Genomic DNA, 26999 nt, shown 5'->3' on the forward strand with positions numbered 1-26999 from the left:
GATACGGCACAAGCCGCTTACGGGCGGTAACTCTAACCTTCAGTCCATGTGCATTAACGAACGACCTACCTCCGTTAACCTCCAAAATAATAGTACCATCGAAACGATACCGCTTCTTTAGCGGGGTGGAGGGTGGCTGCATGGGTGCCTCCTCAGGGTCCTCATCGGAATCCTCATCGCTAGAGTCGTCGAATGATGAGTCGTCAGATGATGAGTCATCGGAATCATCAGAAGGTGGATGTGCTCGGTCAGTAGTCATCCGTAGGTATCTGCCGGGTGGAATCAGCACGACACGTCCATCATTAAGGCGTCTAGCCCAATGACCATGCTCATTCCGGAAAGGAACGTCCCTATATTCCCCAGGAATCACAGCACCACCCAAATGGTGCTGTGGCTCTGAGGGTCCTGGGATGAGTGGAGCTGGAATCTCCGGTGGATCCTCATGTCCGTCCGAGATGATCACTTGGTCGGGTGCATGGCTACTTGTTAGGACCCCGAAGTTGTCTAGTGTTAATGTGAATTAACCTTAAATGAAGGTTCCTTAGAAGAGGGCTATATAAGGAACCTAAGTAGTCCTTATTAGATAGCCATTGTATTGTAACTGAGTTCTAGAAGCTGTGGAATGTGATTTGTACTGATTCTCTCTCATACCGAGTCTTCTTCCTACATACCAAATCTCACTCTATCTTATCATTTCACTCAATATCAACATGATCTGACCTATCATTTGGTATCAGAGCTTCCAAGAAGTGATTCTACATCACTATATCGATCCAGAGATTGTAGATTACAGAATCTGAATACTCTCGGTAAAATGAATCAGATTCGGTATTATCGAATTTGATAATCTGACGTTCAGATTCTTGTGATAAGTTCAGCGAAGGTGTATTAGGTCTATTAGAAAGAGTTTCGATCATCATTACAGCTTATTAACTTCAATTATGGAGAATCAAGTTGATTTTTAGAGTTTGTGGCTAAAACTCTCGGTATTGCTTAATTCAAGCTTGATTCTGGATTTTTGTGAAGATTTAAAGATTCAGTTGTGTTCGTGAGGTGTTAAATCACATTTCTGTCGGTTCAATTTCTTCAATTCTTCAAGTTTTGAAGATTTGATCAACATTCGGTATCATAACCGTCATACCGAGTCTGCTTCATTACTGAAAATTCGTCTTAAGTGTTGCAGATTGTGGTGTGTTTGTGATTCTATCGCATTCGGTTTGATTATACGCAGCTAATTGGTGTGGTTTAAGAAAGGATTCTGTTATATTTCTAAGTTTTAGACTTAGACTCGGTATTGTCAACTGGTACAGTTGACATTCGGTATCCTAAATCTTCGATATCATTGATATTCTGTTTGTTACAAACTTGTTTTCTTATGCAGCAAGGTTACCAAATCTAATTCAAGGGAATTGGATTGAGTTTACACATAATATTTTACAGAATTTGACTACCGAGTCATTTACCGAATCAGAATCTCGGTTTCACTTAATTCTTTGGTTTTAAGTATTCTGAGCCTTCAAGTTGTGTGGTTACCGAATCCATACCGAATTTGGGTGTGTTACTTGTGATTCTTATCAGTTTCTGATACAGAATCTGGTTTACCGAATTGTTACCGAATCTGCTACAGTACCGAACCACTTACCGAATCTGCTACTGTATCGAATCTTTACGGAATCTGACATTCTTGTTAGATTTTATACTGAACCCTGATCATAGATTGTGTTTAATACCGAATCTATACCGAATCTACCTCAATTTAAGATGTCTACTCAGTATACTCTTATCATTGGATCAGATTCCCGACCTCCAGTGTTGTTTGATGGCAAGTACACTCAGTGGCTTCATCGTATCACTCAGTACATAGACTATAAGGGTGAGAAAGCTAAACACATATGGGCTTCTCTGAGAGATGGTCCAGTTGTTGATTTTCATCCGGATACTGGTATGCCAATTCCAGTCTATGAACTTTCTGGTGATAAACGTGAAAGAGCTCAGGGTGACATAGAGGCTAAGAATATTGTCATACAAGCTATCCCATATGAGCTATTTGAAAATGTTGATAGCAACACTACTGCAAAAGATATATGGGATGAGATCAAATGATAACAAGAAGGTTACGACATGTCAGACGTTACTAAATTGAATAAGGCTCTGGGATTGTATGAAGATTTCAAGCAGGAACCAGAAGAACTACTCAAGGACACCTACCGTCGTTTCAATGGTGTTCTCAATGAGTTGAAAAGGTGTAAGATTGTAAAAGTACATGCTGAAGTCAACATGAAATTCCTCAAAAAGCTCAATGCGGATTGGCTTCCTTATGGAAACATTGTTCGATCTACCAAAGAGATTGACCAGTTGACTATTCATGAGCTTGTTGGAGTTCTTATGCATTACCAACCCGAGGTATATAAACTTCAAGAAGGAAGGAAAGAGTCTTCTTCGGGTGATCCTCTTGTTCTAATTGCCAAAAAGAAGAGCAAATCATTTTCTAAAAGCTTGTCCAAGAAAGTGCTTGTTGAAGAATCAACTGATTCTGAAGAGTTGAATCTTTCTGATGTTGATGATTCTCACCTTGAATTAGTCAAGATGGCAGCCATGTTCACAAATGCCTTGAACAAACACAAGTTTAAAGGCAAATCAAGCAATCAACGCAAACACTCATCATCTTCCTCGTACTACAAGAAAGCTGATCAATCCAAACAACAACGTGCTGATGATTCCAAGAAGAAAGATTCAATCTGTTTCAATTGTGGCAAAGCTGGTCATTACTCTCGTGAGTGCAAGATACCTAAGAATAAGGACGCAGCTTACTACAAGAAGAAAATGTTGATGGCTAAGATTGTGGAAACTGGGGGAGAGCTGAAACCGGTTGATGATACTTGGTTTAACTGGACTGATGATTCAGACTCAGAGGTGGAACATGCAAATGTTTGTAAGGTGACTAAGCTCATCAAAGCTAAGGAAGCATTGGAGAATTCTGCCTCAACATCTGACGATGATGAGGTACAATCAACTGAAATCTCACCTGATTTTATAAAAATGCAAAATGACTTGATGAAGAATCTGGTCTCAATGTCAAAAGAAGTCAAAGGCTTAAAATCTGAAAACAAGATTTTAAAAGATAAAATCAAACTAAATGAGACCAGACCTTCCTCATCCAAATTGCAAATGAATGTTCAACGATTGACTCTCCAACTCAACTCTACGGAAACTGAGTTGGAAGATCTTAAGAAGACAATTCATCCGATTAAAGTCGAACGAACTGATTATCGTTTAAAATCTGAACGACTTGCAGAAAAAGTTCAAATCTTAGAAAAAGATCTTTCTGATTTAAAAAACCAACATGAACCCACACTTTCAAAGCTAAATAAGAAAATTATTCATTTGGAAAATGCCATAATTGAAAAAGACACTGAAATTTCTTCGTTGTCAAAAGAGTCTGTTCTAATGAAAGCTCAACTTGCTCGATATGAGGAAAAACTCTATCGTACAGAGCAATCTAAAGCTATCATTGATTTAGAACTTTCAAAACAAACAATTTTCATGAACAGACCAAAAATGATTCATGGTAAAAAGTGGGGGTTGGGTTTTGAAGATCCTAAGATCTTAGATGGAGCTTCCAAAAAGATTCCAGGATTATATCATTCTGATTACTTTCAAGCTGGTTTACCACCGCATTTTGTGCATTCTTCTGATGCTGATTTTGATGATATTATTGTTAATCGCAAATCTAAAAAATACCATCAAATTAGCTTAATGTATGAGAAAATTAATGCAAAAATGGGTAAATCAAATCCTGATTTCTTGAAGGAACTTTTTGAAACTAAAAAGAATGTGCAATGTGCTAATTATGTGACGACACGTAGATTGGTTTACATTCCTACACTCATGCTAGAGAAATACATTTTAATTCTTGAGAATGAAGTGTTTAACAAACCTAGTTCTAGCATTGTTAACATAGATGAGGTGTTTGATGAATCCACTTTTGATGTGAAACCAATTCTACCTGCTTTACCTGCATGTTCTGATAATGTTTTCCGTGAAGACCTAGCACATGAACTAACTGTTTTCTTTAAGACAGAATCTCTAGGTCAAAATTCTTTAGATGAAAAAATAGAACCTCATAATGAACCGGTCATTGAACCTTTGATAGATTTTGAAAGTCAACTTGATCCTTTGCACGATTATTATTTGTATTTACCTGCTGTACGTAATTTGAATCGTATAGTAGCTCAACTAGAAAAGGAGAATATTGACTTGCAACTTAAGTGCTAATCATTAGAACAAATGCTTGCTTTGTGTGATAAATTGCCTTCACTGCCTAAGAAAGAATGTACCTATGCTTTTAAGGAGGGTGAAGTGATAGTTTCTGCTGAAGAATTATGTCTTGAGGTTAAAAACTTAAAACAAAAGATAATTCAACTGAAACAGGCTAACACACTTAAGCAATCGTCTAATGTTGAAACCAATGTGCTTGAATGTATTGGTGGGATTACTAAGAAGGGGAAGGGAACAACAACATCTAAGGATGTAAAACCCATTAATATTCTTAAAAATCCTCTATGTTCTCAATTTCGCAATCGTGGTTCAAAAGTTGTTTCTACAACTCAATTTGTTGTCAAAAAGGTTCATTCTCCCGATGGTTCTGTGTCAACTGAAAAGATTCCTATGATTCCAATGACTAAAACTTCAAAAGCAAGTCTTTTAATGACATCAGTTAAGTCCACACAACACACAAGTCCTAAACCTGATTTAAGTGAGTATGATGCAAAAGAACGTAAAATCAAATTGGAACTTTTGCAAAATCAATCATCTCATGTGTCAACTGAAAAGTTTGGACGTCTAACTAACAAAGGTTTTTTTCGTGTCACATGTCATAATACAAACTTGAATTACAAATCTGTATGGGTTCCTAAGTCCACGACTAAGAAAGTAGCAACCAAACCAACGCAATCTGCTAGTCAGCCTAGGAAATCATCTCATGTTTTTCAATTTTCGTCTGTGAACAAAACATCTACTTAGAATAAGTTGTGTGTTAAGACTTCTGATAACGATGTACAACTTGATATTGCGTATGATGCTTCATGTAATGTGGTTTTAAATGATGCTTTACGTGATTATCTTGTCGTTGATCCAAAGTTTATTGTTGGTACTAACCGTAGAGGACCCAAGAAACTTTGGGTACCTAAACTCTAGGAAATTCACATTTATAGGGTTTCGATGTCTGTGTTTGGTATATCGATTCTGGTTGTTCTAGACACATGACGGGCGATAAATCCTTGCTTGTCAACTTCATTGACAAATTCCTAGGAACGGTTACTTTTGGAAATGATGAAATTGCAGTGATAATGGGTTACAGAGATTATGTGCAAAATGGCATAACAATCAAACGGGTTTCATATGTTGAAGGTTTGAGGTGCAGTTTATTTAGTGTGAGTCAATTCTGCGATGGAGATCTTAAAGTTCTGTTTGAACGTCGACAATGCTCTGTGCAATCCACCGAAGGAAATGATCTTCTTGTTGGTAAACGTTATGCTTCACTATACACTATTGACCTCCATGATGCACCTTCTCATGCAACCATGTGTTTCGCTACTCGTTCTACCAAAGAAAATTCATGGTTATGGCATCATCGGATGTCACACCTGAATTACAAGGGTATCAATCGACTAGTCTCGAAAGACTTAGTTGATGGTATTCCAACCTTTCACTATGATAAGCATCATGTATGTCCATCATGTGCGATGGGTAAGCTGAAACGGACTAATCATCCGCTTAAGCAAAACCCCAGTACTTCATCGTCTTTGCAATTATTGCATATGGACTTATGTGGACCCATGCGTATTTCTAGCCTCAGTGGCAAGAAACATGTGCTTGTCATTGTCGATGACTATACCAGGTTTACATGGATTTTTCTTTTGCGAACTAAGTCAGAAACCCCCGCCATTATCATTGAGTTCATTAAAAAGACTCAATGCTCTTTTAACAAACATGTTAAGAGTATTAGAACTGATAATGGGACGGAATTTAAGAATGCCCCACTTGATAGTTATTTGAAAGACCAAGGCATTGCACATCAGTTCTCTGCTGCTCGGACCCCTCAACAGAATGGAATAGTCTAACGACGTAATCGTACGTTGTGCGAAGCAGCTCGAACGATGCTTGCTTACTCCAAACTACCTCCAAAAATGTGGGGGTAGGCCATTTCAACTGCATGCTATACCCAAAATCGATGTATTGTTAATAAAAGTTTTGATAAAACTCCATATGAGTTATTATATGGTAGACGCCCGAATGTCAAATATTTCCGTGTCTTTGTTTGTATATGCTATGTGCTTAACGATTTTGACAGCCTCAGAAAGTTTGATCTAAATGGCGATCAAGCCATATTTCTCGATTATTCTTCGAACAAAGTTGCTTATCGGGTTTATCACAAACGGACAAAATAGATTAAAGAGAGCATAAATGTCAAGTTCGATGAATTTTCGGGAATGGATTTTGAACAACTCAGTTCAAAACCCGATCCTAACCTGGTTACTACTTCTTCCTCGCAAAACTAAATTTTCTCGACGAAGGGTGTTCCTACGGTTACATCAAAGGAACTGGATATCTTGTTTGATACTCTTTATGCCCCTCAACGGAATTCAACTGTTCAAGCCGTACCGGTTACACCGTCACAGTCAACTGCTGTAGAGACTCAACAAAGTCTTTTTGATGAAGATACAACATCAACTGATTCACCTGTTGCTTCTTCATCCTCCCTACCACCTCCTGTTACTGATAATCTTGAACCAATTCAAGATTCATCAGTTAATACAACTCCAGCTGTTTCTCCAGATACTCAATTGAATCCATTAGATAATGTTACATCAGATCAAGCAGATCAAGGTTCAACGTCAACAACGGTTGATGTTTCAATGGATACCACTGATGTACAACCTCTTCCACATAACCGATGGACTAAAAGTCATCCAATAGATCTTATTATTGGTGATGCATCTGCTCCAGTCTCAACTCGAAGGGCTACTTGGAATATGTGTCGATACACTGCCTTTCTTAGTAAGATTGAACCAACAACAGTTGCTCAAGCTTTACTTGATCCGAACTGGGTGGTTACAATGCAAGAAGAGATCAATCAATTTGAACGATTGAAAGTATGGCGATTAGTTCCAAGACCAACGGGTCAACGACCAATAGGGGTTAAGTGGATTTTTAAGAACAAGAAGGATTCTGATGGAATTGTGGTTCGGAATAAGGCACGTCTTGTAGCCAAGGGATATCGACAACAAGAGGGTATTGATTATGACGAAACGTTTGCTCCGGTTGCTAGGATTGAGGCTATTCGTCTTTTCCTTGCCTTTGCTTCATTTATGAAGTTTACAGTGTTTCAAATGGACGTCAAAACTGCTTTTCTGAACGGTCATCTTTAAGAGGAAGTCTATGTCGATCAACCAGAAGGCTTTGTCGATCCCATTCATCCAAATCACGTATACTACTTGGAAAAGGCTTTGTATGGTCTGAAGCAAGCACCGCGTGCATGGTACGAGACCTTAACAAAGTATTTGCTGGACAATGGCTATTCTCGTGGAACGATTGATACAACGCTGTTCATTCATAAAAACCATGGTCACATTCTCTTGGTTCAAATTTACGTTGATGACATTATTTTTGGTTCCACGTCCCCGGCCTTATGCAAAGAATTTAGTGACCTTATGGCCAACAAATTCGAAATGAGCATGCTTGACCAGTTAAATTTCTTTTTGGGGTTACAAGTAAAATAATTACCAAACGGGATTTTTCTCATTCAAACAAAGTATATCAATGATATGCTAAAACGTTTTAAAATGACTATTTTAAAATCAATGACAACCCCAATGAGGACTTTACTGGATGCTGATACTAATGGGGAACCCTTTGATATTATGCTTTATAGAAGCATGGTTGGTTCTTTAATGTATCTGACTGCAAGTCGACCCGACATTACACTTGCTGTAACTGTCTGTGCCCTCTTTCAGTCAAACCCTAAGAAATCTCATTCCAAAGCGGTTGTTAGGATTTTTCAGTACCTTAAAGGTACACCTAACCTTGGGATCTGGTATCCTCATGGATCCGATTTCAATCTCACTGCTTACACTGATGTGGATCATGGCGGTTGCCATGTTGATAGAAAAAGCACATCTGGATCAATTCAGATGTTGGGGAATAGGCTAGTTGGTTGGTCATCCAAAAAGCAGAACTATGTGTCTTTATCAACAGCTGAGTCTGAGTACATTGCTGCAGCTAATTGTTGTTCACAAGTTTTGTGGATGCAAATTCAACTTTCAGACTATGACTTTAAGTTTTCTAAGACCCCGATTTACTGTGATTCACAAAGTGCTATTGCAATAACAAGCAACCAGGTCCAGCATTCTAAGACTAAACACATAGATATTTTCATTAAGGACCATGTAGAGAAAGGGGATGTAGAGTTATACTTTGTGCCTACCGAAGTGCAATTAGCTGACATGTTCACTAAGCCCTTAGATGAACTTAGGCTAAAGTTCTTGATCAAAGAGATTGGCATGGTAGAGTATAGTGCTTGATATTCCTTAGATATGTTGGGACTTATTCTTGAGATCTTGTGTTTAGGGGGAGTAGATACTTTCTAGGGGGAGCAACTACTTTCATATGCTTTGGATATCATATTTTAAGGGGGAGCCTTTAGATTTATGATAACTTCCTGGATATAATTGTTCAATGGTTACGTAAGGGGGAGGTAACTCATTGATATCATATTTCAAGGGAGAGATAATTCATTTTCTAGGGAATTTTATCAAAATGCTGATTACATTCTTGTATATCACATTTTGAGGGGGAGAAAAAGGGAGAAAATGAGAAAATTACTAAAAAATATTGTTTTTCAAAAGTGAATTCATAAATTCTTTGTTTTATATCTAAAATAATTCACTAAGGCTTGTATACATCTCAGTATGCAACCCGTTTTAACAATTGGTATCACTGAAGATTTGTACTTTGTTCACTAATTCAAAGTTCTTTTAAGTACAAATTTTATTTTGAACATTTCATAAAAATTGGAAAAGATAAAATCCAAAAATATTTGATTTTTACTGAATAAATGCTATTTTAAGCATTATACCGAATCTGACATCCAACAGTACAGATTCGGTAAGTTCAAAGTTTTCAAAAAATTGTCTCAGAATTGTTTACCATGAAAAGATTGAAATGAATTTTAATAGGAAAAATCAATTTGTCAAGATTTTGAAGTTAAATTGATAAAGTTTTGAAAAGTGGACTGTATTCGGTAAAATAGGCCCATTCGGTAAAAGTACATTCGGTATTTTATCTTCGGTATCTATAAAAGGAGGGTCAAAGTCAAACTAACTCTCTTACTATGCTTAATTACCTACCGAGTCTAATTGAACATATCGAATCTGCCTAATCTACCGAATCCGTTTTTCTGTTTCTTCAAATCTTTTGTATAATTTCATTTTAATCATTGCTTTAGATACATACGTGTAGATCTGAGATAATTAAATGTTTTTTCAACCAGAAAAGATCAAAATAACTGGATTGTGACTCTCAATTTTTAAATTCTGTTGATTATACCGAGTCTGAGTCGTATTCTACTAATCTTTGATTAAACTCAATTGATTTTGTTAATTAACATGAATTCTTGTCTACTCTGAGTTATATTAATTGATCTATCATTTGACCAAGTTTGATTACATGTTTAATTGATTGTTTGATGGATTCTGTATCTACCGAATATGTTCTGTCTACTGTACCGAGCCTGTTCATACGATTGACATGTTGATCTGCTTCTAATTGAGTGGTTAATTGATTATGGTTGTGATTTTACATGATAGAATGTGCATGTTTGAGTGACTTTATGTTAATTTTGGAGATACCGAATATGTTCTTCTCTTGATACCGAGTCTGACTTTTGGTACCTTGAAACTTTCTAATTTTTATCTTCAAACACTTAACATGTTTATTTTATATCTTTCTGATCTGAAAACTCAAGCTTATTTGGTTACAGAATCTCAAGTTTTCATGACTACCGAATCTGCTTGAATTGTGCTTAAAAATTGACTAAGTGTTGTTCTGATTCTTTGTGTTATATAATTGATTTTGCATGATGAATTTGTATTGTGATGAATATCATATAAATGTCATGATTGTCAATTACTTGTTCATATTTGAGAATAAAGGATTTTTATATCTTTGAAAAACCATAAAAATCATAAAATATAAAAGATAAAACATATACAAAGGATTTCAAAGGCAAATAAGAATAGAGATATATGCTTTATGTTAAATATCTTGTGGTCTTCTATTTCTTATTTATACAGCTAAATGACGAACAATCACTTCATCAACTCTGAAACCAACATTCCCTGCAACTACTGGACTGCAATTCTAGAGAGGCACACTCTGTAGCCTGCTCTAAACTCTACAGTCAGTGTACCTGTAACAGATCTGGAGCTACTTAATAGAACAATTAGGTTTGTGGAAGCTACACAACCTACTGCTAAAAATCCAGAGGGAACACAAGCTCGTTTTGAATTTCAACTGAGAGGAGTTCAAGGGAGGAGGAGTATCACTAAGGCTGATTTCAAGAGGATATTCAGACTTCCTGTTGTGCAGAATGCTCCTTCTTTTCCTGCTACTCAGCAGATGATGTCATCTATCTTCGATCTTGGTTATGTTGGAGCCCGTAATGTTCCTCCGGCTAAGTTTCAGGAGAAATATCTGCACTCAAGGTGGTATGTGATCTTCTCAATGATCAACAGATGCTTGCTGATGACAAGGAGTGGATCCGACAGCCTGACTGTGCTAATGCTGAAGTTGTTCTACTCTTTCATAAGAGTAGAAGCTCCTGACTATGCAGAACTAATATGGGATTTGGTTCAAGCTCAAGTTGATAAGCCAAGGGGTTCATACAACCCTTGCGAAAGGTTTTTCTGTATCTTTATCCATGATGCTAAATGCTTGCAGAAATGCAAATATATTTGTATCAGGTACACATGGATTACATATGAAACGATTTGGGGAGCTGAAGATGAATACCCCGATGGTATCTGATAATCAATTCACTGCGTCGATTCCAAATTGGCTAGTGAGGCTAGCTGAACCCCAAGACGCTCGTATGCATTCTTATTTTGAGGCTGTAGGAATACCTCTTCCGAACCCGGTACAACAAGAACAAGTTGAACCCGCCGCGGTTCCAGCCTCAGAGGTTGTAGAGGAACCTGTAGTATAACCACCTGGACCAGCTAATCCTCCACTTAGGGTGAACCTTAAATGATCTAGGGCAGTACACCAAGCTTAACCCGTGAGGATCAGGGAACCTAGTCCAACTAGGATTGAACCAACCCTTTCCACAACACCCGAAGTAAGCAGTGACACCGACACTTCAGCAACAACATCTGAATCGTCTCCCGAACATTCTCCTAAGAGAACTCGATATATACCTGATGAGATGATTCAGACTCCACCAACCCAACGAGTAACTAGATCTAGGACTTCGACACCTATCGTCCGCCAAACAGTTACTACAACTGTTGGTGATACGGACCAAGACCTAGAAACAATTAGGTCACCCTCACCCATTTCCATATCACATCCAATAATAACAGTAAGCCCTACGCTAAATGAAGCGCAAGCTTCGGTAGGCAAGAGATTTAAACGCACGGATGGTATAAAGACCACTAAGCCCATCTAATCTAAACAGGACTTAAGAATAAATCCTACAAAGCAAGGTGCTTCAGCATCTAAGGAAGTAAAGTCTTCCTCTGTAGTAAAGTCTGCGTTGACTCAATCGATTAAGGAAACTCAATCATTGATGTCCAGAACGGCCGAAGGGGAGCCGAAAAATCTTGAAAAGGCACCCTGCGTATCGGCTGGAAATCCTCCTGTGCCTCAACGTACAACAGGGTCTCGAGGTCCGGCTTATCTTAATGAGGGAGATCTGTCACGTCCCATGGAAACGAGTCAACATGACAATCCTTCGGGATATTTATCAGACTTCCAGCAGACTGATCCCTTGGTTCATGAAAGTGATCCATTGATTAAACCACTTCTCTTCCAGATCCTGAATCTCAGGGTCTGGAGGAAGAGTCTTTAACTGAAAGAGATTCGCCACCTCATGGTATATCAATGATTTCAGGAGTCGGAGATAGCAATATCTCTGTGAGAGCTAAACCGACGGGTAGTTCTGCTACTCTGTCAGAGTCCCATGAGACTAAAGTCATGGAGGCGGATGCTTCAAAAGAAACTTCACCGGTGACAACTCCGGTTGTTACCCAACCTCCATCATAAGGGGATATCACGAATCTGACTAGTAGTATGTACAGCCCTACATATAAGAATAATACCGCACAATCATCCTTACCTGCCCTCACGGCAACTCAAACACTTCTATCGACATCGCCTTCAACAGGTACTGCTGATGCTGCTGTTCCCATTGTTACTTTGCCATCATCACCGTATCGTTTACCACATTTCTATGATGCTTTGGAGCAAGAATATTTCAGTCGTATGTTTGCTAGAGTCAATCTTGATGTTCTTCGACGCACTTCGCTTCAAGCATTGTTTCGTGCTCGTGTTTGATATCCACTTACTTCCTGCTCTTCTCCTTTGAGTCCTCACCGTGATGATGAACATGACGATTCTGATCCTCAGAATAGCCATGAGGGGGAGATAGGAGTAGATGGAGAATATCTATCGGTGAACATTTCAACAAGGGTGGTGGTGTGAGGTCTTCATTAGCTTCACAAGCTCAACAAGTTTAAACGAAATCAAAAATGGTTTCTACACATGATGAAATTGATGATAAGGAGTCTGAGCAAGTTATAATTCCAATTGTTCATAATGAGGCTGATAGTGGACCAGTAGATGAGGATTTGAACTTAAGTGATTTTTATCTTGAAGAAACGGATGATGATGGGTTTGTCATCTTAAGCAAGTTATCTTCAGTATCTTCAATTCCAGAAGATGTAGAGATTGTAGATGAAGGGAATCCTGATCCAGTAATAGAAAGTGATGATGAAATGGATTCTTCTGATGACGATGAAGACAATCTTTATGTTAATCCAAATGATGATGATATCTTTGATCATATTGAAGATAATGATGTTCCAAATGATGATGCAACAAATCCTACTGATCATTCATCGAATTCTACACCCTCATCGAGTTTACATCCAACAAATGCTAATGAAAGCTAAACTTCTGGTACATCTACATCAAGTGAAACAGTAAATTCCAGATTCAAATACAACCATGGAATATTCTTTAAGAATCAGGAACAAAGATTGTTATTGGGAGTTGAACATGATTTTATAACGTTAAGAAACACATTCATCGAAGAAAATGCTTACAAGATATTCCGCATCAATGATACACCAAGGAGTAAAAGGTTTACTTATATAGGTTCACGATTGCTTCCAGCAAGTGAAAGAAATTGGTATGAGTTTATGTGGAGGAAACATATCAACAAAGATGAAGATGATTTGTGGCTTCAAAGAAAATATCGTATTTCAAAAGTGTTGAATATTGCTCGAGTCGGAGTAGAGATAAGTGAAAAGAAAGATGTCATCAGTCAGTTCCACGTTATTAGAGAAGATGAGAAATAGTACATGTTCACAGAAGCAGATTTTCATAATCTTGATATGCTTGACATCATTCACATCTACAACTACCTCAGTATCATCACCATTCGACCTTTTGCTAAAGCTCAAGCTTTCAAAGCTGTGAAAAGATATATGATGGAGACAATTGAACTGATGAGACGTGAAGATTTTCAAATAGGTCTCGAAGCAAATAGGAAAAAGATTCGAATAACGTGTCCGAATCAATTTACGGAGGGACTGAAGGATATGAGGATGTTTCAAATGCAATTCGAACCCGAAGGGTTTGTATTTGTAAATTCTCAAAAGGAAAAGGTGTTCATTCGTACTGAAGAGCTGAATAAATATTCAGATGGAACACTTAAGGCGGCACTGAAGTATCTTAAAATTTGTCAAAGCAAGGTTGATGACTTTGATACAAAAATGGGTCTTGGAGAGTTTATAAAGCATATCAGAGATCGTTTAAAGCTCTGAATCCGTACAAGACAGTTTGAGATTCTTCGTGGCCAGAGAAAGAGAAGGTATTTCAAGGAAATGGATGAATATCCATTACATGAGGGAGATCCAAGGAAAGCGTGGGGAGTCTGTAAAACTTCTAAGAAAATTTCAGAAAATCAAGTAGAAGTTTCAAAACCAGATGGCTCACGATGGAAACTAACATTTGGACCTCTCAAGATTTCACAATAGGATTATATTGTAAAGTTCACATTTAACACTAAGGAAGAGATTGTTAGGACCCCGAAGTTGTCTAGTGTTAATGTGAATTAAGCTTAAATGAAGGTTCCTTAGAAGAGGGCTATATAAGGAACCTAAGTAGTCCTAATTAGATAGCCATTGTATTGTAACTGAGTTCTAGAAGCTGTGGAATGTAATTTGTACCGATTCTCTCTCATACCGAGTCTTTTTCCTACATACCGAATCTCACTCTATCTTATCATTTCTCTCAATCTCAACATGATCTGACCTATCACTACTGTCTCCAGAGGACGAAGCGCCAGAGTCACTGGAGGGTAAAGAGGACGGGATCTGTGAATCAACAACAATGGTAGGCGATGTGGCAGATGAGTCTGAGTCGCTCTCCAAAATGATAACGGGCGGGATATCCGACATCTGAACAAGGAAAAATAACTTTTTCCATGTCAGTAAGTCATAAAGCAAGCACGTATTAGGTAAAGTGACTACGACAGTCTAGATCATCTATAGCAGTAAGTAGCATGGTAATAACGACAAGTATCATGCAATCAAAAGCAGATAATATCATGCAGTGGTGAAAACAAGTAGCAGTATACAACATATATCAGTAAAAGTAAACAGCAGCATGCAGCAAGTTCCGCAGAAACAAGTAAACTAGCAAGTTGTAGATTAGTCCTATTAGTGAATCCTACTCGGACTGGTCTAGACTCACTAATGCAACCTAATTCCCTACAACCAATGCTCTGATACCAAATGTGACACCCCGTACAAAACCATCGTGTACGGTTCATCAACAACAGGATCATTACAAGGTCAAACACTATATGTGGTTTTAAAATAAGTTTGCATTCATAAGAAAAGGTGATGTCTTAACCAACATCAAATGTTTAACATACGATAATGTGCCTCTACGAATAGAAGGCAATAATAATAGTACGTGACCCAATGGTCGTTACAAATTCGTCGTTTCAAAATAACATAGTTTGAATGCAAATTAAATGTTTCATGCGAAGACATCTCTAATAAACGCAGCGGGAGACTATAAAGCATGGCAACTACAGCGGAAGCAATCAAACCTTAAGCACCTGAGAAAAACATGCTTAAAAATGTCAACACAAAGGTTGGTGAGCTATAGTTTAAGTATAACAGTAATGTAAGGTAGGCCACGAGATTTCAGTGTTTCAAAACAGTATGAAAAGTATATGTATAACCGTGGGCACTTGGTAACTAACTTAACGTAAATAACACCCCCTAAAATATGCTTGGCGAGTGCGTAATTTTACGAAGTATTAAACACCTATTAAATGCTAGCGCTACTAGCCCGAGTGGGATGTCAAACCCTATGGATCCATATCTAAGATTCGCGTTCACCGGTTCAAAGACCAATGACTAAACGTTACCGAGCTAAGGGGAAAGTTTATGCCGTTGTATAACCCACACATATATAAAGTTTAAGTACTCATGCCTAGTATGTAAAACATAAAATGCGCATGTATTCTCAGTCCCAAAATAGTTAAAGTAAAAAGGGATGCTATAACTCACAGTGGAAATTAGTAAAAGTCGATACGCGGGAATAGTAAGCAAGTGGTTGGTCCGAAAGGTCCTCAACCTAAGTCAAAAGTTACTAAGTCAGTAAATCGTTCCCAAAGGTTTAAAAGTATGTAAATTAGGTCTTAAGTATCATCATCATTCATTATTAATCAAAAAGTGTAAAGTAAGTTTCAATCAAGAATAGAGTTTAAAATAAAGGCTGATTTCGTTCAGTCGCCACGACCTCTATACAAACTGAAATAAGGTGAGACCAGTGACCATGGCTCCGTATATGAGTTCCTTAGAGGCTGACCAATTTCCAGAACCAAACTCGTCTTTGTTTGACCATGGCAATGGTTTAAGTGCGAGTAGGTCAGAAATTTAGCACAACGTTAAAAGGGTGTAGTGACTTTCGGATGGCCATAAATCCTAAACCGTAACTCGGATTAAGATGAGGTCTAAATGGAAAATCATCTACTCGAACCGAACTAGCTGTAAATCAACTTTTATAGTAGCCCAGGTTAATGATCTGCTGCAGAAACAGTAAGTAAAGGTGTTTTGGGGGGTTCTTGGTGCTTGATGCTCGTCACGGTTCTCATCCTTGATGCGTATAGCTTCAAGTGTAAAACTTGTTGATATGTTTGCATCATCTTAACCAAGTTTTGACCATCATAACACTAGTGTAAGTCTAAGATATGTAGCACAACTCACTTAAGAGTTGTAAGTAGTTTGATGAACCAAAGTTACATCAAGATCTTAGATCCGACACATACATGAGCTCTAATAGTAATATTAAGCTACAAACTTGAAAGTAAACTAAATAATCAAGATCTTAAGTTGTAGAACTTAGATCTTAGTTAGATCTTAAAGATCCTAGACTAGAAAGTCTAGATCTAGTGTTCTTAAGTTAGATCCTAAGTTACAAAACTTGGATCTACACTTTAATGAAACCATAAGTTATGAAACTTAGATTTTCATCTTGTAAAATGTATATAAGCTTATAAGCTCTTGTTTATAACAAATTTGGAAGACCATAAGCTATAGAAACTTAGATCCAACACAAGTGTATGAAGTTATAACTAGAAAGTTATACTTCCATGTTCTTGAACTTATAAAGTTAACTTTAGTTTCAAGAAATATGAGATCAAGCTTAACTAGTAATACTTGACCAAATTAACAACATCACAACTTTAAAGTACTTACAAAAGAAAGAAATAAACTAAAGTTACAAGTATTATGTTCATGTTTCTTTCATACTTAAGAAGATTCAAGTCAAGCTTGGATCTTAGGAATTTAAGTCTACAAATCATGAACATAAGTACGATGATAAAGTTTATGAACTTTAAATCTTATAACATTTAAGTATAGAACCATAAACTAACAAGTTTAGATCCTTGTTCTTGATTCTTCATCAAACAAAAGATGGAAGTAACCAAGATTACATGAAGATACAAGTTAGAAAACTTGATCTTTAACATAAACAAGTAACAAGTAACAAAACAAGTAATTAAAATGATGATGATGAATTTGGTTTTATGGAAGAAAAGAAAAGAGAAATAAAGTTGCTACTTACAAGGTTTGAGAGAAAAAGATGAGAGAAAAGAGAAGTAAGTAAGTATGTGTGTGTATGGAATGAAGTATTACAAGTAAATAAGTAACAAAAAAAAAATTTAAAATGAATCCCTCTCCCCCATGGAAGTTCACGGCCAAGAGTGCCAAAAGAAGCAAGGTCAAAAGCCAAGTTTCAAGTATTGGAGAATGGTGTAAGCTCAAAATGGTATTAAAGTTAAATGGCATGAGAAAGAGGTGTAAGTATACTTGAAGTATTTGTCTCCTAAATTAACTTAATTAAACCATGTTTTGTCTTAATGAAATACTAGCATAAAAGATGGGCTTACTAGTCCATTAAGTGTGTAGGGTGGGCTTCCAAGTCCATAACCATTTATAAAGGCCCAAGTGTAAGCATGTAACAAATAAATAAACAAAGCCCAAGTAATTAACTACTAACATTAGTTAATTAAAAATGATTAATAATAATTAATCATGAACGTAAATAATATTCAAAATATTATTCGTGACAAGTACGTGTGTCACAAAGACGAGTCGGGACATGTAAAGTTAATTACGATAACAAGTAAATGTATAAAAATACATTCATTAAAACGCAAGCATTAATAATAAATATTATTAATAAAAGTTTGGAAAATCCAGGGTCGTTACACATAGTGGTTTCCTGAGTGCTCTACATCAATTGTACTATTCAACAGAAGTCAAAGACAAAGTTGAACAGAAAAGGACACGCGTCGGCGGCTGACAAGTGACCTTACAAGACCACGTGAGAATGCAGAAGTTTAATGCATGTGCAGACATGTGTTATACTTTGTCAACGCCTAGGGAACACAACATTCTATTTGTTTAAACAAATAGTGGTGCCAAATCAAATTGGGGTGTTCCTGCAAATAGCTACCAAAGAGGAAAGAGGAGAGCACTCTCTCTGATGCAGTTGTCCCCACAAGTACAGACACCCTATGTATCAGTGGACAATAGAACAATTACACGGATAATAGGACTAGTATAAATTGATATATACACTATTGTAACAACTAGTGGTGTGGGTTTGTTTTATTTAGAGTCCAAAACATGTAATAGCTTAGAACACTCTCTGTAGCTATACTTAGGTAAATCAGTATCAAGCAACTATCATTCCGTCGAGGATAGTTCTAATTCTTTATGATTTAATCAATAAAGAATAAACCGTTGAAAAATTACCTTTGACTCTATTTAATATACTTGCTTAAATACTAAACTGTGTCTTAATTGTAAAGTTAATAAAAAGAATTGTATTCACCCCTCTATAATACTTCTGTTGTTAATCAAGGGACCAACAACTGGTATTAGAGCTTCAGTCTTGATAATTTAATATCTTGGATCTGAATTCTCTCATGGCTGCATACTCAAATACAGCTTACCTTGAAAATGACTCATCCAATAGACCACCCAAATTCGATAAAGATGAGTATGAAACTTGGAAGGCAAGGTTCATGCTTCACCTTGAGTCTATTGACCCACTCATACCCGGTATTGCCACAGATGGTCCATTTATCCCAACTGAGACTATTGATAGCATCCCAGCTACTGCTGACACTCCTGCCATTCTGGCAGAGAGGTTGTTCTCACTCCAGTCAAATGGGATGCTGAGGACAAACATTGTGTTGGACTTGACCCTAAGATCAGAACTCTGTTAGCTATAACATTACCTAACCCCCTGTTCAAAATGATTAAGGGAAAACTGAATGCTAAGCTTATGTTAGACTATCTAGATGTTACTTATGAATGCATGGATGAGGTTAGGCAGAACAAGATTATTGCTTTGAAAAGAGAGTATGAAATGTTCTTTGCCTATAAGAATGAGACCCTTAAGCAAACCTTCATTAGGTTTAACTCGTTAGTAGCTGACCTGCTTACTTTGAAAATCACATATACTGATTTTGAACAAGTAAACAAATTCATTGACTCACTGTCTGCTAAATTGAAACCTGTGACTGACCCCTTAAGAACCACCCAGACCTTAAAGAACTTTAACATGTCCTCTATATGGTACACTTTGGAACCATGAGAAGGCAGAAGCTAAACTTGAACTGAATTTAAAAGAAAACTTTAAGTCTGCCCCCACCACCTCAAAATCCTCAAATATTGATGATACTGCTCTTATTGATGCTGCTAAAAAGAAAGCTCAAAAAGCTTTACTGGTTCAATAGTTGATGGCAGAAGATGAGTCAGTTGAAGATGAGGTGGATAGTGGTACTGGGTCTGAAGAAAGCAGTGATGATGAAGATGATGTAGGAGGGTTTGCTGAAGGTATGTCTTTGCTGGCTAGGCAGTTCAAAAGGTTCGATCGTAATAGAACCAGCAAGCCATACAAAGGGAGTAAGAAACTAAGTGCTAGGTATATCAGTAAATCAGACAAGGGTCCTAAATCTGAGCGTTACAATTGTGGGAAGGTTGGACATTTTGCTGCTGAATGCATGTCCAGGAAACCTTCAACATCACATGCTAACTCCTTCTCAAAAGCTGATAAGTACAAGAACAAGTACAAAGCTATGAAGGCTCAGATGAAGGAAAGTGCAAAGGCTGATAAGAAGGGAAAGAAGCCAGAAAAGGTTCTAGTTGCTGAGCATCATAATTGGGATGAAACCAGCTCTTCTTCATCTTCTGACAGTGATACTGATGATGATGATGCTAGTTATGCTTCTGGTAAAAAGCTGTGTTTGATGGCCAAGGAGGTCGAAGAGTCTGATGAGGATGATAATGGTGGTATGTTTTTGGCTGATATGAGGGAAGCTGATCTGAAAAAGGATTCACCTCAGTGGAAATCTGAAATGCTGTATAAGGTTGATAATTTTCGAACTTATGCTGATGATGAAAAAGCTGAAATGTTTGACTACCTAAGAGTTGATCTATGTAGAGGCAGTAAACGTGAAGAAGTTTTGAAAAATGATAACAAATCTTTAAATGATAAACTTAAAAGCAAAACTGATGAAATTAAAATCTTGAAGGATGAAATTTCAAAACTTGAAAAACAAAATTTTGCTCTAAAGTCCCTTCACGTGGAGGCAGCAGATGTTAAGAACAAGCTAAATGACCTCAAAAAGGTTGTTGCTTCATGGTGTACATCCGCTCAACGCACAGCTAAATGTGTAAATGAGCAGGTGCCTGCCCAAGATGAAGCCTTCTTTGCTGGTGACTATGCTGCTACTGTTGCTCTTGCAGAAGTTACTTTTATGGACCCCATTCTTGAAACTGATCCTGAAGCTGTCTTGCCAAATACTTTTGCTAAGATAGTTAAGGGTAAAAAGGTCTTAACAAATATGTTTGTCAGACCTACAGAGACCCCACCACTGTCAATAAAAGAAATTTTGGAGAGTGAAGTAAAAGCCAAGGAAACTAGTATTTCAATTGATGAAACTACCGATCCCTCAAGCATTTACTATATGACTCTAAAATAAAGACGCATTAAAAGGGAAATCACTGAAAACAATCAAAGAAAGTCGAAATCAATTGATTCCCCTTCGTGTTCAAATTCCATCAATGTTGAGCCTGTTGATGAAAATTGTACTGGTCAACCAGTAGCTACTGACAAGCCAGCAAAACGTAATAATGGCAAGTCAAAGGCAGCAATCAAGATTCATACTAGTCGACTGGTATCAGCTGACGGGACAGTAAGTTCCCACACTGGCTAGTCAAATAACAAAGGCAAAACAGTATATCATGATTATGGTACTGGTTCCAAGAAGAAAGCTACCCTTAAGGTAAAATCTAAAGTGGACCAAATTGTGGAATCATGTGCTGGGTCATCTATCACTGAGATAATGACTGTCAAGCTTGACCAGCTCATAGCTGCTATATCTGAAAGTAGACCTGATCTTACTGCCCCCTTTACTCAGTGTATGACCAGTCACCGATACCAAATGTGAGAAAATGCCACAAGTGTGGCAGCAAGTTTCACTTAGCTAACCGGTGTACTCTAACCCTAACCCCATCTGCTGCTTCCTCTTCAAGAAAATCAGCAGACAGGAAGAGATCATCAAAGATGACCCTTCCAGAACCCATCCTTGGATGGGTTCCCAAAAAGAACTAATCTCTTAGCTACTGTGCAGGGCATTCAAAACAAGCAAATCTGGTATCTCGATAGTGGATGTTCAAGACATATGACCGAAAGTAAGTCCCTGCTAATGGACTATCAAGAAAAGGATGGTCCAGTTGTTTCATATGGAGATAATTCGTTGATTACACAAAGGGTTTTGGTATTTTAACAAATGGGAATGTTACATTTTCAAATGTAGCATATGTCGTTGGGCTTAAACACAACTTACTCAGCATAAGCCAACTGACAAGCAAAAGTAAGATAGTTCAATTCAGAAGGGAAATTGGCACTATTTTTGATAAGACAGGGAAGCCACTGCTGACAGCTAAAATACATGAGAACATGTATCAAATTGACATGAACACAGCAGTCACAACAACAGATACTTGTTTTTATTCAAAGGCAGCAGACAACCTCAAATGGTTATGGCACAAGAGACTCTCACATCTCAACTTTAAAGATATTCACAAATTATCTAGTAAAAGTTTGGTGCCTGGGCTACCCACAATGTCTTATGTGAAGGACAGATTGTGTCCTGGATGTGAAAAAGGGAAACATCACCATGCCTCATTCAAGTCAAAGCAGATTTCATCTGTTGAGAAACCATTTCACCTACTTCATATGGATCTTTTTGGTCCTGTTAATATAGCCAGCTATAGTGGGAAGAAGTATACACTGGTGATTGTTGATGAATACTCCATATACACTTGGGTATTCTTTTTGAAGCAAAAGAGTGAAGCTGCTAATGAAATTATCAATTTTATCAAAAGAATGGAACTACTGAATGGACAAATGGTGAAGCAACTTAGAAGTGATCATGGTACAGAATTCAGAAATGCTACATTGGAAGAATTTTGTGCTGACAAAGGTATTTCACAAAACTTTTCTGCTGTGAGAACACCTCAACAGAATGGTGTTGCATAAAGAAGAAACATAACTCTAATTGAAGCAGAAAGATCTATGTTGGCTGAGTCTGGGCTGAAAAATTTATACTGGGCAGAAGCTGTGAACACTGCTTGTTTTACCCAGAATAGATCTTTAATAGTGAAAAGACTTCAGTAAAACTGCTTATGAAGTTCTCAAAGGCAGAAGACCCTCAATTTCATTTCTTCATGTATTTGGCACTCCCTGTTTCATTCTAAACAATAGGGATCAGCTAGGCAAGTTTGATGCTAAGGCTGATGAAGGTATATTTCTTAGATATTCCAACATGTCAAAGGCATATAGGGTTTTCAATAAAAGAAAGGGTTGTTTTGAAGAATCTATTAATGTTATATTTGATGAAACTTCCCCTACTTCATCTTCTGGTCAAGAAGATGAGGAGTTACTATTTGAAGAGCCAACTCAGCAAGCTCTAGATGATGAAGAAGAACCAGCATCAAATCCCTCACCAATCCATGTTGTTGGGTTCTCTGATGATGAGATGAAACACACTGTTCCATCTGTGTCTAAACCAGGTAGACCTACTGGCTCTACTGAAGTTTTACAACTTGAGCATAGGTCTACTGGTTCTGAAGGATCTCAAGCTGGTACTGGTTACACTCATAATGAACAGCTGTCTCCCACTGCTGCTCATTCCTCTGAGCCAGCTGATGATCAAGATGCTATGTGTTCCACAACAAGCTCACCTGTTCATAACACTAGATGGACAAAGGAGCATCCAATTGAACAAGTTATTGGTAATCTGGCCAGTGGTGTTAAAACAAGAAGACATGCAACCAGCAATTTTTGTATGCATGTAAACTTTGTATCTACCATTGAACCTACATGTCCTGAAGAATCAATCAAAGATCCAAGCTGGGCAGGAGCTATGCAAGAAGAGATCTCCCAGTTTCCTAGGAATAAGATTTAGACATTGGTACCTAAAACTGATGATGAAACTTAGAAGATCATTGGTACCAAGTGTGTTTTAAAAAATAAGATGGATGAAGATGGGATTGTGATCAGAAACAAGCCAGATTGGTAGCTCAAGGTTTCAAACAAGAAGAAGGATTGGATTATGGAGAGACATATACACTAGTGGCTAGGATGGAAGCTATCAGATTATTCTTGGCATATGCTGCTAAGATGAACTTTAGGGTATTCCAGATGGATGTTAAGTCTGCACTTCTAAATGGGAAACTGCAAGAAGAAGTCTATGTCAAACAACCTCATGGTTTTGTAAGCAGTAAATATCCAGACCATGTCTACAAGTTAGACAAAGCTCTATATGGCCTAAAACAGGCACCAAGAGCATGGTATGAGACACTTCATGTGTATCTCACTGGTATAGGTTTTAAAGTTGAAACAATTGATACCACTCTATTCTCAAAAGAGATAGATGGTGATCTCTTGCTTTTACAGATATACATGGATGATATTATTTATGGATCTAAAAATGAGAAACAATGTCAAGATTTTTCAAAACTAATGTCAAAGACATATGAAATGAGCTTACAAAGAGATTTACAATACTTTTTAGGATTGCAAATTAAACAACTTGATGATGGAATCTTTATAAGTCAAGATAAATATATCAAAGATATGTTAAAGAAATTTGGTCTGACCTGTTTAAAAGATATAGGGACTCCAATGGCAGCATCTATCAAAATTGATGTTGACTCCAATGGTGAACCAGTCAATATCACTGAATATAGAGGTATGATTGGGTCCCTACTTTATCTCACAGATAGCAGACCAGATATTATGTTTACCACTTGTCTCTGTGCCAGATATCAAGCTGATCCTAAAGAGTCACATTTGCTAGCAGTAAAAAGGATATTTAGGTATCTGAAAGACACTGCTAAACGTGGTCTTTGGTATCCTAAAGACCAAGATTTTAAGCTAATATGGTATTCAGATGCTGATTTTGCAGGATGTAAGATAGACAAGAAAAGTACTACTGGTGGTTGCCAGTTACTGGGTGGTAGGCTAGTCAACTGAATGAGCAAAAAGCAAAATACTGTGTCCACATCTACTGCTGAGGCAGAATATGTTTCTGCTGGTAGTTGTACTGCTCAAGTACTATGGATGCAACGCTAGCTAAAGGATTATGATATTCATGTTAAAAAAACTCCAATCTACCGTGACAACACCTATGCAATTGCTATTACCAACAAATCCTGTGATACATTCAAGGAAAAAGCACATTGACGTTCGTTATCACTTCATAAGGGATCATGTTCAAAAAGTAGATGTGGAGCTACATTTTATTTCAACAGACCAGCAGTTAGCAGATCTATTCACAAAGCCCTTAGATGAGAAACGTTTTAACTATCTCATCTTTGAGCTGCGTATGCTTGAACTTTAAAATAAAAGACAATTTTATTGGTGTGCTGGTTCTACAACTTGTAGGGCAACCCAGTAAGTCACAAATTCTTTACTTACTGCCTACATGTCAAACAATCAGCACAACAAGGTCTTTTATATCATGGTTATTCAATGTCTAAAATGAAATAATAAGTAGCTCACAACATTAAATGATACCTTAAAATAGAAACTCATTTACTCCCAATAATTTAAAATTAAATTCATAGCATATTAAATGTAACAAAGAATTTTTGTATTTAATACAAATTTTATTTTATGGTCTTTAACTTCATTTTGAATTATAACCTGCTGCATTTAATGCTTAATGGGAGGTATGAGTGTTCAAGCTGATTATACATCATGTGAACAGTCTGTGTACCCTCAAAAACGTGCCATTCTGTCACATCTGCCCACGCGCCTGCAGATAACAGTTGCCATTTTTCTCTCTCCTACACTTTTTCCACCAATTCTAAAGGTTAAATAAGGCGATCCATTTCTCATAATAACCTTCAGTTATTAACTCTTACATTTACCTTTCAAACACACACTTTTCTCTCTAAATCCCCAAAATCTTCAAATCATTCATCTTCAACAAAATTATCAATGGCAGACCAACAACAATCACCACCCATCGTGAACCAACCAGAGGAACAACAACAACAGCAACAACAACCAGAACAACAACCTCCATCGGTCATGGAGGAATAGGTTGAACAAGGACCATTGTTCAATCTTCATCCAAGCCTTTTTAAGGCTTCTAACGCACCTGCACATAATCTCATTCACCTATCAAGAGGCAATGTTGCACATTCTCTCTCCATCCCCAAGTCTAAAGCCAACATAGGCTATGAGACTCTGATCGACTACATCAGGCGATGCTCCTTGGCAAGATCTATCACTGGAGTGCCTTCTCATCTTTATCTAGCCTGTTTGGCTAGATTCTGGTACACCGCCACCATGGCCACCACTCAACAGAATGCTCCATGTATTTGTGGCATGGTTACTGAAACACTAACCTGCTCCATCACCGCTGATACTATTCGACGGGCCCTTCAATTACCCGGTGGTCCATTTGTCAATTCACCAACTAGCGACGAATTCAAGAGGGAAGTGCTAGAAACAATTGGATATACTGGTCCAATTGGTCATACACCTTTAAGGAAGCATATTCCACCGTTGTGGTACTACTTCTTTGGACTGCTGACCCAGTGCATCAGCCAGAAATCCGGTAGCTTCGATCAATGCTCAGACTTTGAGCTTAAGATTGCTCATGGATTGTTGTTCAACAGGAACATTGATTATGCAGCTGAGATCTACCTCAGTTTAAGGAAAATGGTGCTTGCACCCAAAAAAACACATTTAAAGCCTTGTGTTTGAAAACGAGGTGGGTGATGCTTACCAGCAGGTTGTTGATGAATCATTTGACCTGCCTTTAAAGCAAGGGGGGATTCCGAAAGATAAACCAACTGCTCCATATGCTGCCTTGACTCCAGCAATGCTTGAGTATCTAGCTGCTCAAGGTGGAGTTTCCCAAACGACTGCCTCTGGTGTTGCACCAGCTGAGGGGGAGGGACCTCAGCGCAAGCCAGCTGTTAAAAGGAAGAAGTCAGCTACGTCAACTAGTACATCCACCGTCTCACATACTGGTAAAGCAGTAGTTGTATTAGAATCTAGTGCTCTCTGATAATAAAGAACAACCCTAGTCTTATCTACTGACTACCCACTTCTAGTATTGGAACCCGTTGCTTATCTATTTCCTGGTAACAGAAAACCCAAACAAGCTAAAGCTGGCTCCACGCAAGCCACATGGGAGATTGCCCCAGTCTCAACTGCTGCTTCTGAAAAGAAGGCTGCTATGGAACCTGGTGCGTCTCTAGACCAAACAGCAGAAATATCTAACTTAATTAAAACTTTTTTAACTGCTGACTTGAAAAATGATAGTGGAGTTAAAGGTACAACCTTGACTCCCAAGCTGACTGGTTTTAAAACTAGTGTTAAGAAGAGTAGCATCCCATACTCTTCAAGCTAGGCACTTCCACATTTTTCTAAATTATCCTTCAAGAAATATCCTTTGCTGACAGTACAACCAGCAAAGAACATAACTGACCCCCAAAGCAGACTTGAGCTGGCTCCTGTAATGACCCGGACTTTTTCGATCGATTTATACTTATAAGATTAATATTTACATAAATTAAACCTTACCAACATGATAA

Source organism: Rutidosis leptorrhynchoides, chromosome 3, assembly GCF_046630445.1.
Source record: "Rutidosis leptorrhynchoides isolate AG116_Rl617_1_P2 chromosome 3, CSIRO_AGI_Rlap_v1, whole genome shotgun sequence".
In the NCBI taxonomy this organism is placed as follows: Eukaryota; Viridiplantae; Streptophyta; class Magnoliopsida; order Asterales; family Asteraceae; genus Rutidosis; species Rutidosis leptorrhynchoides.